Genomic DNA, 11,463 nt, shown 5'->3' with positions numbered 1-11,463 from the left:
AAAGTTGTGCATTTTGGGTATTCAACATATATATGTTTGGCCCACATGCAAAGCGATGGTGGTTGTCCTCTCGCACCGACTTAAGCGGTTATCAGCGATATCGATGATTTCCATCTGTGGGCCTGCTTGGTCCATCACTACTTTTTGCCTGACAACGAGAGAGGTTAATTTGACTTAGGAGGGTCTTTTTTGCTTGTAATACGGTATATATATAGGTCATGCTCTGGGATGACATGCATGATACAGTTTGAGCACACACACATGCATGTGTACGCATGAATCCCTCCCATCGAGTCAAAGTGGCTAGTACAACGACACGTCATGAACCGATCTCGCTCTGTGTGGGGAGTGTATGATTTTCGACGCACGCGCCACATCAATGTTGTGAAATGGTATTCAAACATGCATGCACGCATCACCTCCATACATATGCATGTAGTGGTTGCCTTCGAACGGTACACTGCCTCGCATGGTTATCGGCGACAAGCCTATATATTCGTGGGACCGCGTGGACATCCATGATCACCTTGACTGACAACAAGATAGGTTACCATGGCGGATTCTTCATTCGGTTCGTGTTATCATAGTATAGGTCATGGTGAGATTCAGACCTAATAAATATGAGCGCATATTCTATGCACGCAAGCATGAATGAATCCCCGTCGTTGGCTTGAAGTGTGGTGTAACATACATATACATCGTTAACCTAACCCTCACTCGGTGTGGGGATTTCTAGTTCGAAGTCACGGTGCCACATCAAAGTTGTTCCATTGTGTACTAAAAAACACACCTCTCCATACATATGTTTGGGCCACATGCATGCAGTGGTTGTCTTCGGGGACTAGCTACTTGTGTGATTATTGGCGTCTAGCCCATCTCTGGGGTCGCATGGACGGCCATCACTTTGACCAAAAACAAGAGAGAGGTTGTACAACCAAGGTGGATTATTCTTGGTCCGTTTTACAATCCATCTTGGTGAGATATGCCTCTCTGGCCCGCCGAGTGAAAGTGTGTGGGGGGCTGCTACTTCTCACTTTGCTAGGTAAACCTCGGTTGGGGGGCATGCATTCATAGCTTAGAATTCCCTTAGTGCCGACACGAGGGGGGCTGGTAGCTACTTCGCACTTTGCTAGGTGAACCTCGGTTGGGGGGGCATGCATTCATAGCTTAGGATTCCGTTCGTGCTGACACGAGGGAGGGGGGCAGCTAGCTACTTTGCACTTTGCTAGGTGAACCTCGGTTGGGGGGGAGGGGGCATGCATTCATAGCTTAGGATTCCCTTCGTGCCGACACGAGGGGAGTGGGGGCAAGCAATACCGTGCGCTTTGCGAGATAGGTGCCACATCGAAGTTGCATTTGGTATTTGAAAATCAAACCACCTTTTTCATACATACATTTGGTCCACATGCAAGTGTGTTCGTGTTCTGACCCTCTCCCGCGTCATTTTTCGCCAAATTTATGAACATTAGACAAGTCGGATGACGCAACAGACATGGTTCACTCAAACTAACCGTGTGCATTGGGCTCCACAAGGCCTCCCCTCTAAAAAATATCTACCCGCCTGCAGCTTTTTTCTATTTGATGACACACGGTTATTGTGTTTCGACCATGTGTGATGTTTCTTGTTCCCAATCCCACCTGCATCCCTCGAAAATATCTGCCCGCCTAGAGGGTTTTTCTGTTTCATAACACACGGTTGTCATCTCCGGACCGTGTGCGATGCACCATCATCAAAAATTTCAATAGCCCCGGCATTTCACTCCCGCGTTTGACTCCCGCGTAGTAAAATTTTCAGCACCCGCGTCGTTTCCTCAAACACACCCCCGCCCCCCCACACACACCCAAACCTCCTCGGGTGTGTGCGCGCACACACACACCCCCTCCCTCGCTCTAAACCCTAGCAAGGTCTCCGCCGTCGCCACCGCAAGGCCTCCATTGTCAACATCTGCCGGTTTGCACGAGCTTACCCACCGATCTCCATACCCACGCTGCCCTGAGTTTCTTAGATGACGCCTGCCAAATGCCCCCTTTTCAATAGATCCCCATCCCCCACTCCAGAGCGTCACAGACTAAGCTCGGCTACCCTTCCCGTGGAGCTCGAGGAGCGACTGGCCCAAAAGAGGTGTATCGCGGTCTCTTTGCCCGACGTTGCCGAGGAAGCTGACGAACATTACTGGCTGCAGACACTCAATCAGTGGGCTAGAGTATGCAGGTATGTCACGGACGCCGGCTATGACATCGAGGTCGTCGACAGCGACAGCCTGAGGCGGGCTATGTCACAGGTTAAGTGGCCCGCCCCCAACCCCTCGGGTTCAACTGCCGTCGATCTCATCCATGGCCCCACCGCTGATCTCCTCTGGCTAGATGTCAAGAATTTGCCATCCTACATCGCCATCGAGCCTGTTTTATCATTTCTGAAGGACACGTTCTGCGATGCTGGCTTGGGATCCACAGCTTCCAAGTCATACCTCATCGACGACGACCACGAGGAGGGCACCCTCTCCACCTCTTCCAAGGGGAAAGATCCCATCTGCTCTTCCAAGGGGAAAGCGCCCCTCTGCGACAGCTGGGAGGGCACCCTACAGCCGTGCTCTTCCAAGGGGAAGGAGCCCATCTGCGACAACATGGAGCGCATCCAGGGTCCATGCTCTTCCCAAGGGAACGAGCCCATGTGTGACAAGTGAGAAAACCCATGATTTGTTTTGCCATGCCTCTTCATAGGGGGAAACCCATGATTTGTTTTGTCGAGTCCCTTTTGTAGTGTAGTGAGAATATGTCGAGTTTTAATTGCTATATCTGGTTGTTTGCAGTATGCCATGTTTATTTCAGTTGTTCACAATGTGATGCTCTATGTGTGCAATTATTTACTGTGCAGTACATTTCATCAATCCAGTTTTAAACATACCGATAGGAATGCATATATTTTCTTGCTATTAAGCCTGTTATAGCTAGCATATGCCTCTTTTAAAGTTTTTTGAATGGTCGGTTGTTTGTAGTTAGCATATGTCCAGTTTCAAATGCTATCTTTGGTTGTTCGTAGTATGCCTTGTTTATTCCAGTTATTCACAACGTGATGTTCTATATGTGCAAGTATGAACTGTGCAGTTCAATTTCATCAGTACCAGTTTCAACAATACCACTATGAATGACTACATTTGGTTGCTGCATCTTGTAGTTAACACGCCTTCCATTTTTATTTAACAATAACCATTGTACTTAGACTGGCACAATACCAGTTTGAATGACTATGTTTGCTTGTTATTAAATGTTAGGCCTGTTGCAGTTAACACACCTTTCCACTTGTTTTGCTTTACTAGCGTGCTTAAACCTGCACACTGAAGCTATCTTTTGGAGATTATTTTGTTTGCCATGGATAATTTTGGTTGATGTTTAGCCTGTTGTGCTTAACATGCTTCTCGATGTACCTACACATGACAATTTTTGGAACGACTGCTGTTTTCCATCGAGGTTAGTTTCATCCCATGGCTTATATATGCTCACTGTTCAGGATGTCGGTAGCTGGTACCATATAGGCAGGGGGCTGATAAGGGACTAATCAGTGAATCAGACTTTTAACTGAATATATGTGCAACCCAGTTATCGTTAGGTTAACTAGGGCCATATGTAATATATCTGAGGTTACATAGCAACATGCATTGTACTTAATGTCTAAATATGCAATCCTAGGCTACATAGCAACAAGGAAGAGTGTTACATTAATGTTCTGATGATGTCTAGATATACGTAGAAGAGCAACAACAACAACAACAGCAGCAACAGCAACAGCAGCAACAACAACAACAACAACAACAACAACAACAACAACAACAACACAGCCTTGTTGGGATACTCAACTTAGCTAGAGGCTAGAGTTAGTTTCTAGCTCATGACTAACCCTGAACTAACTCCATCCAAAGAGTTGTTTGGATGGCAGGGTTAGATTGACAATAAATGCACTAGGAGAAGTAGCTCCAATTAGCACCTCTTGGGTTGGATAGTTTTTTTGGGTGGGTTATAGATGCAACTATCTCAAACTAGCCCTCATGTTTAGATATACTTTAGGGCTATTTGAGCCCGAATTAGCTCAAACTAACTTAACCCATGGATACAACAACAGTTAATCAGCCAATAATTTGTAAGAATGCAATAAACCCCTTCCGGCCCATAATATAAGATGTTAATTCATCTAATATGTGAGTATATTGGATGTTATAAGATATTATAAAAGAGTGTTGTACTACATCATTATGCAATTGTTGTTTAGCTTCTAATATTAACTTGGTGCTTTTAGGTACATATGTCATTGGTAAAGATCCGCCCTTCGACCCTTTCTGCGTATGGGGCAATGAGATATCGATGAACCAGCATCAAGTGAGGAAGCTGATAAAGATTGTTAGTAAAATGGGTCCAAATATGGCAATTAAACTATTTGTTTACACGTTATCCAAGACAACAGCGAGCTACATGATGGTAAGTAAGAACTCTGCAGCCTTCTTTTTACTGCCCATAATGAGTTGTGTTAGTTATTCATGTTCAAGCTAGTTTCAACAATACCATTATAACTGTTACAGACCCACAAGGTCGGGCGGTTTTTTGGTCCTCGGCCGGTACTTGTGTATTCAAAAGCTCAAGAAAAGCATCACCCTATGCTGGTCAAAGAACAGCAGTAGATGGTATTCGTACAATAGGAATGTCTAAATCTTTTTCCTTTGTAGTGGTTGCCAAAGCAGTTTACTCAAGATTATTGTCGGATTCAGGGTTCCGCAGACACTTCAGAGGTTTGAACTCTGGGGTGCGTGCGAAGAACTCGTCCTCCCCAGTCTGCCTACCCACCGGTCCCACGGCCTAGCTCAACAAACCCAACGGACTAGAGACACGACAGTTTACCCAGGTTCGGGCCACCTTGCGGTGTAAAACCCTACTGCTGCTTTATGGTGGTTTGGCCTCGAGGGGCTGTGGATGAACTAGTACAATGGATGAACAGCCTCAGGAGGTGAGGTGTTCTTGAGCTCGATGAGCTCGTGAGTTGGTCAAGTTGGAATGGATCTGATCCCAGTCCCTCTTTATGGTGGTGGCTAGGTCCTATTTATAGTGGCCTTTGTCTGATCCTCTCCCCAAATGTAGGCGGGAAGGGATCCCACAACGGCCAAATTCAAAGGGAGACAACTAGTACAAGTTATCCTGACAAAAGTAGTCTTCGCCTGCAAAAGCCTCTGGTGGTGACACCGCGGTGGGCTCGGCGATGACCTCCGTCCTGCTGTCCTGGCGGTCCTGGTCTTGTTGCACCGGAATGGAAACCTTTGGTTGATCCCTCGGGACCCCGCGCCTGTGCTTGCCTCCTTAGAACCAAAGAGGAAATTGGTACACCACGCCCGCTGGCGCCCGCCTGGCCTTGGTCGTCATGGCTCACGTCATATGAACCTTGTGAGGTGCAACTTGCATAGATATCTCCGCTCCTCGGGAGCCTGCCTAGGGAGGCCGCCCCCCAGGGAGGTCTTGGTGTCGCCCGCCTCGCGAGGCTTGGCCCCTTGCAAGGGTCTTGGATTTGTTGTTGCCGAAGCTGGGCCATACCGGGCCATTGACCGAGCCACGCTGTGGGAAGCAGGCAGGAAAGTCTGGGTACCCCTGTTCCCGGAACACCGACAATAGCCCCCGGGCCGAAGGCACGCTCTAACTTGGCTTCGAGGTGAAACCAAAGGGCAAGTGCGGAGCACCACGGGCCCCAACCGCCTGCAGCCTTGGTTGACGCGTGGCGATTGACGGGACGTGGGCACCTCTGCTTCCCCACGCCGCCTTAGCAACCGTCTGACTTGAGGAGACTCTGCTGCATGCAGAGGGAAATCATCATTGCGTGCGATCATGGAGGCCGGCGGTTGGCCTTCCTCTGGCTATAAATGAGGGGAGGGGCGGAGGCCCCCTTGCTCATCTCCGTCTTCTCGCCACCCACTCCCTCTTCTTCCTCTTTGCCTTGCCGTCTTGCTGTAGTTCTCATGGTGCCGACAAGGAAGTTCTCCGCCGCCGAGAAGGGGATGGCCCCCAAGGAGGGACCCGGTCGCCGCCGCCCAAGAGAGGGCGAAGCTGACCCTGTAAGCACGCCGCGACCCCTGCGGTGGCTCCTCGGGGGCGCGGGCACACTCCTTCAGGAGCCGACATCACCCTGGGTGGCCGTGGCGGTGCTTCTTCTCATGGTGGGAGCCGCCAAGGGCGAGGCAGCCCCTGCAACGAGGGGAGGCACGCCATGGTTTCCCGGCCTCCTCGGCCGCGTTTCCACTCGGCGGAGGTGCTCCCGGAGTTCTTCGTGTGGTCGGAGAGGCCGGCCGGCACCTGGCTCCAGCTTCCGCGCTTCTTTGTCGGCGAGCTACCGGCCACGGGGCTTGACACCCTCTGGCTGCAAGCTGATGGCTGCTGCAGTAAGGCCTCGTGGGTTGGGGTCGAGGTCACCACGACGGGCAACGTGGCCCTGACCCGCGGCTGGCAGGCGTTCGCCCACGCGCGCGGCCTGAGCAGGAGGTGCACCCTCCACTTCAATTTCGATGGCCTCACGACCCTCTACGTGAGGGTGTTCGGGGAAGACGGCCGTCGTGCAGGGTGCTGCCCTGAAGACAGTGGCAGCGACTTTGAGCTTGGCCTTGACGACAGCCGCGAGGACGCCGAGGGTGAGCTTGCCCTTGGTGACGGCCGCGCTTCCTTCAGCAGCGGCGGCTCCTCCTCAAGCGAGAGGACGAGCACCGGCGGTTACGACCAGCCGCCATCGCCGGGCCCGCGTCAGGGAAGGTGGCGGGTCGTCTCGTCGCCGCGTTCCAGTGAAGCGGAAGGAAGGCTCAGACTGAGCCGAGGGGCCACCGGAGCCTGGCCTCGGGAGCTGTTGCGGTCATGCGGGCCGCTTTTGTTTAACCTTTCCTTTCTCCTGCATTTTGAAAAAGGTAGAGGGCCCTGCTGGGGCATGTAATGAACCATGGTACTTATGCCACTATGCTATGTTTATTGTCCTGATGTTATGCTGTGATGTTCATGTTCCGAGTAGGTGCGGTAGGATAACTTAGCTTCATAGGCTCGCGGTAGTTTCCCACCTCATGAGGGCGCGCCCTTCAGCATCTGGTGAAGCCCCCTTGCTGCCGACTTAGGAGTCGTTAACCTCGGGAGGCACCGTAAAGCTGCAAAGTTGTTAGAAAGCTTGGCGGGGTGCTTTGCTCATCCTTGCGCGAGTCTTCAAGCATGAGCCAGCTGTGGCCTAGTGCACCACGTCGCGCTGCCCAGGGGGCACGGACTGAAGGGGGAGGTGCATGTCCACAAGCTCATTCAAGAGTGTCTCACAAGGATAGAAAAAGCCAAGGCTCTGGGGGAACAGGGCTATGGCGAAGTGTGTTTGCGGCGCGGGGCAGGCCCGACCTGTGCACACACCTGCCCAACCCCCGTGCGCGAGGAAGAGTGATGGGCAACTGCCTCTCCTCCTGGGCCAAGACCGAAGGGCAAGAGAGAAGACGAAGAGGAAATCCGGCTTGGCAATCGAAAACGTGAGAACTCCAAATTCCATTAAAAAGGTGTGCAAACCAACTACAGAAAGCAAGCAAATGAACAGCCGCATCCGGCACCTAGACTAGTCTTCTCACCAGCGTGGAGCTAAGTGGTGCCACTAGGACGTGGGAGGGAGCCCCCGAGGCCCGAGGGCGGCACTCTAGAGACTCCGGGGCGTGTACAAACCCACTCATTATTAGGTGAGAGTGTCACGAGCGGAGACCTTCCCAGGCACTGGGGCTTGCTTCATGGGTAGAACTTCCGGAGGTGCTGGATGTTCCACGCGTTCTGGATGGGGATCCCATCCTGCGTCTCCAGGCGCGCGGCGCCAAGCCTGGAGACGCGGGCGACCCTAAACGGGCCCTCCTACATGGGCGAGAGCTTATGTAGCCCTTCCCGGGAGAGCACCCGCCTCAGGACGAGATCGCCCACTTCGAGGGTCCTGGGGCGGACGCTGCGGCAGTGGTACTGCCACAGTGCCTGCTGGTACCTTGCCGCCCTGAGTGAGGCTTGGCGGCGGTGTTCCTCCCCCCAGCATGATGTCCATCCCCCGCGAGGCGTCCTGGTGTGCCTCGTCAAATGCCAAGACCCACACGGAGCGATGCTTTACCTCGTGTGGGAGAACCGCTTCAGCTCTGTAGACGAGGAAGAATGGAGTATCGCCGGTTGGCTTGGTCGCGGTGGTGCGGATGGACCACAACACGGGCTGGAGCTCGTCAAGCCAGCCCCTGCCTCAGGCCTCGAGCTTCTTCCTGAAAGTTATTGCCTTGAGGCCCCTCAGGACCTCCACGTTGGCGCGCTCAGCCTGGTCGTTGCTCCTAGGGTGTGCCACTAAGGCGTAGCATATCTGCGTTCCAAGGTTAGCACAGTATGTTTTGAAGAGATTGCTAGTGAACTGCGAGCCGTTGTCGGTGATGATGCGATTAGGGACCCCGAACCGGCTCACGAGGCCCTTGATGAACTTGACTGCCGAGCCAGCTGGGATGGTGCGAACTGCTTCCACCTCCGCCCACTTGGTGAACTTGTCGATGGCGATGTAGAGGTAGCGGTAGCCCCCGGGCGCTCAAGGGAACGAACCCAAGATGTCCAGCCCCCAGATCACAAACGGCCATGAGAGCAGGATGGTCTGGAGACCCTGAGCAGGCTGGTGGATTTGCTTGGCATGGAACTGGCAGGCCTCACAGGTTCTCACTAGCTCGGTGATGTCGACTACACAACCTTCTTCTTGTAGACGTTGTTGGGCCTCCAAGTGCACAAGTTTGTAGGACAGTAGCAAATTTCCGTCAAGTGGATGACCTAAGGTTTATCAATCCGTGGGAGGCGTAGGATGAAGATGGTCTCTCTCAAACAACCCTGCAACCAAATAACAAAAAGTCTCTTGTGTCCCCAACACACCCAATACAATGGTAAGTTGTATAGGTGCACTAGTTCGGCGAAGAGATGGTGATACAAGTGCAATATGGATGGTAGATATAGGTTTTTGTAATATGAAATTATAAAAACAGCAAGGTAACTAATTATAAAAGTGAGCATAAATGGTATTGCAATGCTAGGAAACAAGGCCTAGGGTTCATACTTTCACTAGTGCAAGTTCTCTCAACAATAATAACATAATTAGATCATATAACAATCTCTCAACATGCAACAAAGAGTCACTCCAAAGTCACTAATAGCGGAGAACAAACGAAGAGATTAGGGTAGGGTACGAAACCACCTCAAAGTTATCCTTTCTGATTGATCTATTCAAGAGTCCGTAGTAAAATAACACAAAGCTATTCTTTCCGTTTAATCTATCATAGAGTTCGTACTAGAATAACACCTTAAGACACAAATCAACCAAAACCCTAATGTCACCTAGATACTCCAATGTCACCTCAAGTATCCATGGGTATGATTATACGATATGCATCACACAATCTCATATTCATCTATTCAACCAACACAAAGTACTTCAAAGAGTGCCCCAAAGTTTCTACCGGAGAGTCAAGACGAAAACGTGTGCCAACCCATATGCATAAGTTCACAATGTTACGGAACCCACAAGTTGATCACCAAAACATACATCAAGTAGATCACGTGAATATCCCATTGTCACCACAGATAAGCACATGCAAGACATACATCAAGTGTTCTCAAATCCTTAAAGACTCAATCCGATAAGATAACTTCAAAGGGAAAACTCAATCCATTACAAGAGAGTAGAGGGGGAGAAACATCATAAGATCCAACTATAATAGAAAAGCTCGCGATACGTCAAGATCGTGCCAAATCAAGAACACGAGAGAGAGAGAGATAAAACACATAGCTACTGGTACATACCCTCAGCCCCGAGGGTGAACTACTCCCTCCTTGTCATGGAGAGCACCGGGATGATGAAGATGGCCACCGGTGAGGGCTCCCCCCTCCGGCAGGGTGCCGGAACAGGGTCTAGATTGGTTTTCGGTGGCTAGAGTGGCTTGCGGCGGCAGAACTCCCGATCTAGGTTATGTTCTGGGGGTTTCTGTATATATAAGAGGTTTTGGCGTCGGGAACAATTCAGGGGGGTCTCCGGGCCGTCCACGAGGTAGGGAGGCGCGCCCAGAGGGGGTGGGCGCGCCCCCCACCCTCCTGGGCAGCCCGGGACTCTTCTGGCCCAACTCTTTTACTCCATGGCCTTCTTCTGGTCCAAAAATAACTTCCGTGAAGTTTCAGGTCAATTGGACCCCGTTTGGTTTTCCTTTTCTGCGATACTGAAAAACAAGGAAAAAAAACAGAAACTGGCACTGGGTTCTAGGTTAATAGGTTAGTCCCAAAAATCATATAAAATAGCATATAAATGCATATAAAACATCCTAGATGGATAATGTAATAACATGGAACAATCAAAAATTATAGATACGTTGGAGACGTATCACTCGGCAGCATCGCTGAGTGCCGTGGGCCAGTAGAATCCGCTGCGGAACGCCTTGCCCACTAGGGTGCGCGATGACGAGTGATGCCCGCAGTCCCCGCCGTGTATGTCGGTTAACAACTCACATCCCTGCTCCTTGGAGATGCATCGCAGAGAAACATTGTTTGGCCGTTTTCGATAAAGCTCACCGTCCTGAATGCAGTAGGTCATGGCCTGTCGAGCCACGCGCTCCGCGTCTTCTTTCTTCTCCCGCAGGGTCCCCTGAAGCAGGTCTGCCTTGAACTCTTTGGTCCAACATCCCTCCTGAGGCTCGAGTGCGAGGAGTAGGCGCGCTCCCGAGGTCGGGCCGCAAGCGGGGGATCCTCAAAGGGGAGCTCGGGGGAGCTCCTCCGGGGGCGGTGTCGAGCCCGCAACAGGAGGGGTTGCTGAGGGCTTGAAGAGCCGCTCCTTGAAGACGCCAGGCTCCTGAGGCAGGCGCCGGGACGCCCTCTTGGCGATGTCGTCCACTTCCTTGTTTGTGCCGTGCGACACGTGCTCTAGTTCCAGACCCAAGAATTGCTTCTCGATTTTGCGTACCTCCGGCAGGTACGCTTCCATGTGTTCATCCTTCGGCTCGTTTACTTTGTTGGAGAAGTTGACGAGGAGTTGGGAATCGCCCTTGATGGTGAGGCGCTTCACTCCAAAGGCTGCCGCAGCCTTGAGACCGGCAATCAAGCCTTCGTACTCCGCGATGTTGTTGGAGACCTTCTCCACTTCTGGAAGCAGAGCTCGGTGCTTGGAATGTCGGTCCATTCTACCACGAAGTTGGCGAGTGTAGCACCCTTGATGACCCTGGGGGTGCTGAACTCCAGCTGGAATGCCTGCAATTCGATGTTCCACTCGGCGACTCTCCCTACAGCATTGGGGCTCCGGAGCACCCTCTCCAGTGGGTAAGCCGAGACGACTTTGATGGGGTGGCCTTGGAAGTAGTGACGCAGCTTGCGGGAGGCGACAAGGAGTGCGAGCAAGAGCTTTTGTGGCATGGAGTAGCGTGCCCGCGCGTCGTGCAGTACCGTGCT

Source organism: Aegilops tauschii, chromosome 7 (genome assembly GCF_002575655.3).
Source record: "Aegilops tauschii subsp. strangulata cultivar AL8/78 chromosome 7, Aet v6.0, whole genome shotgun sequence".
NCBI classification, from domain to species: Eukaryota; Viridiplantae; Streptophyta; class Magnoliopsida; order Poales; family Poaceae; genus Aegilops; species Aegilops tauschii.
Note: the sequence above shows the minus strand (reverse complement) of the source record.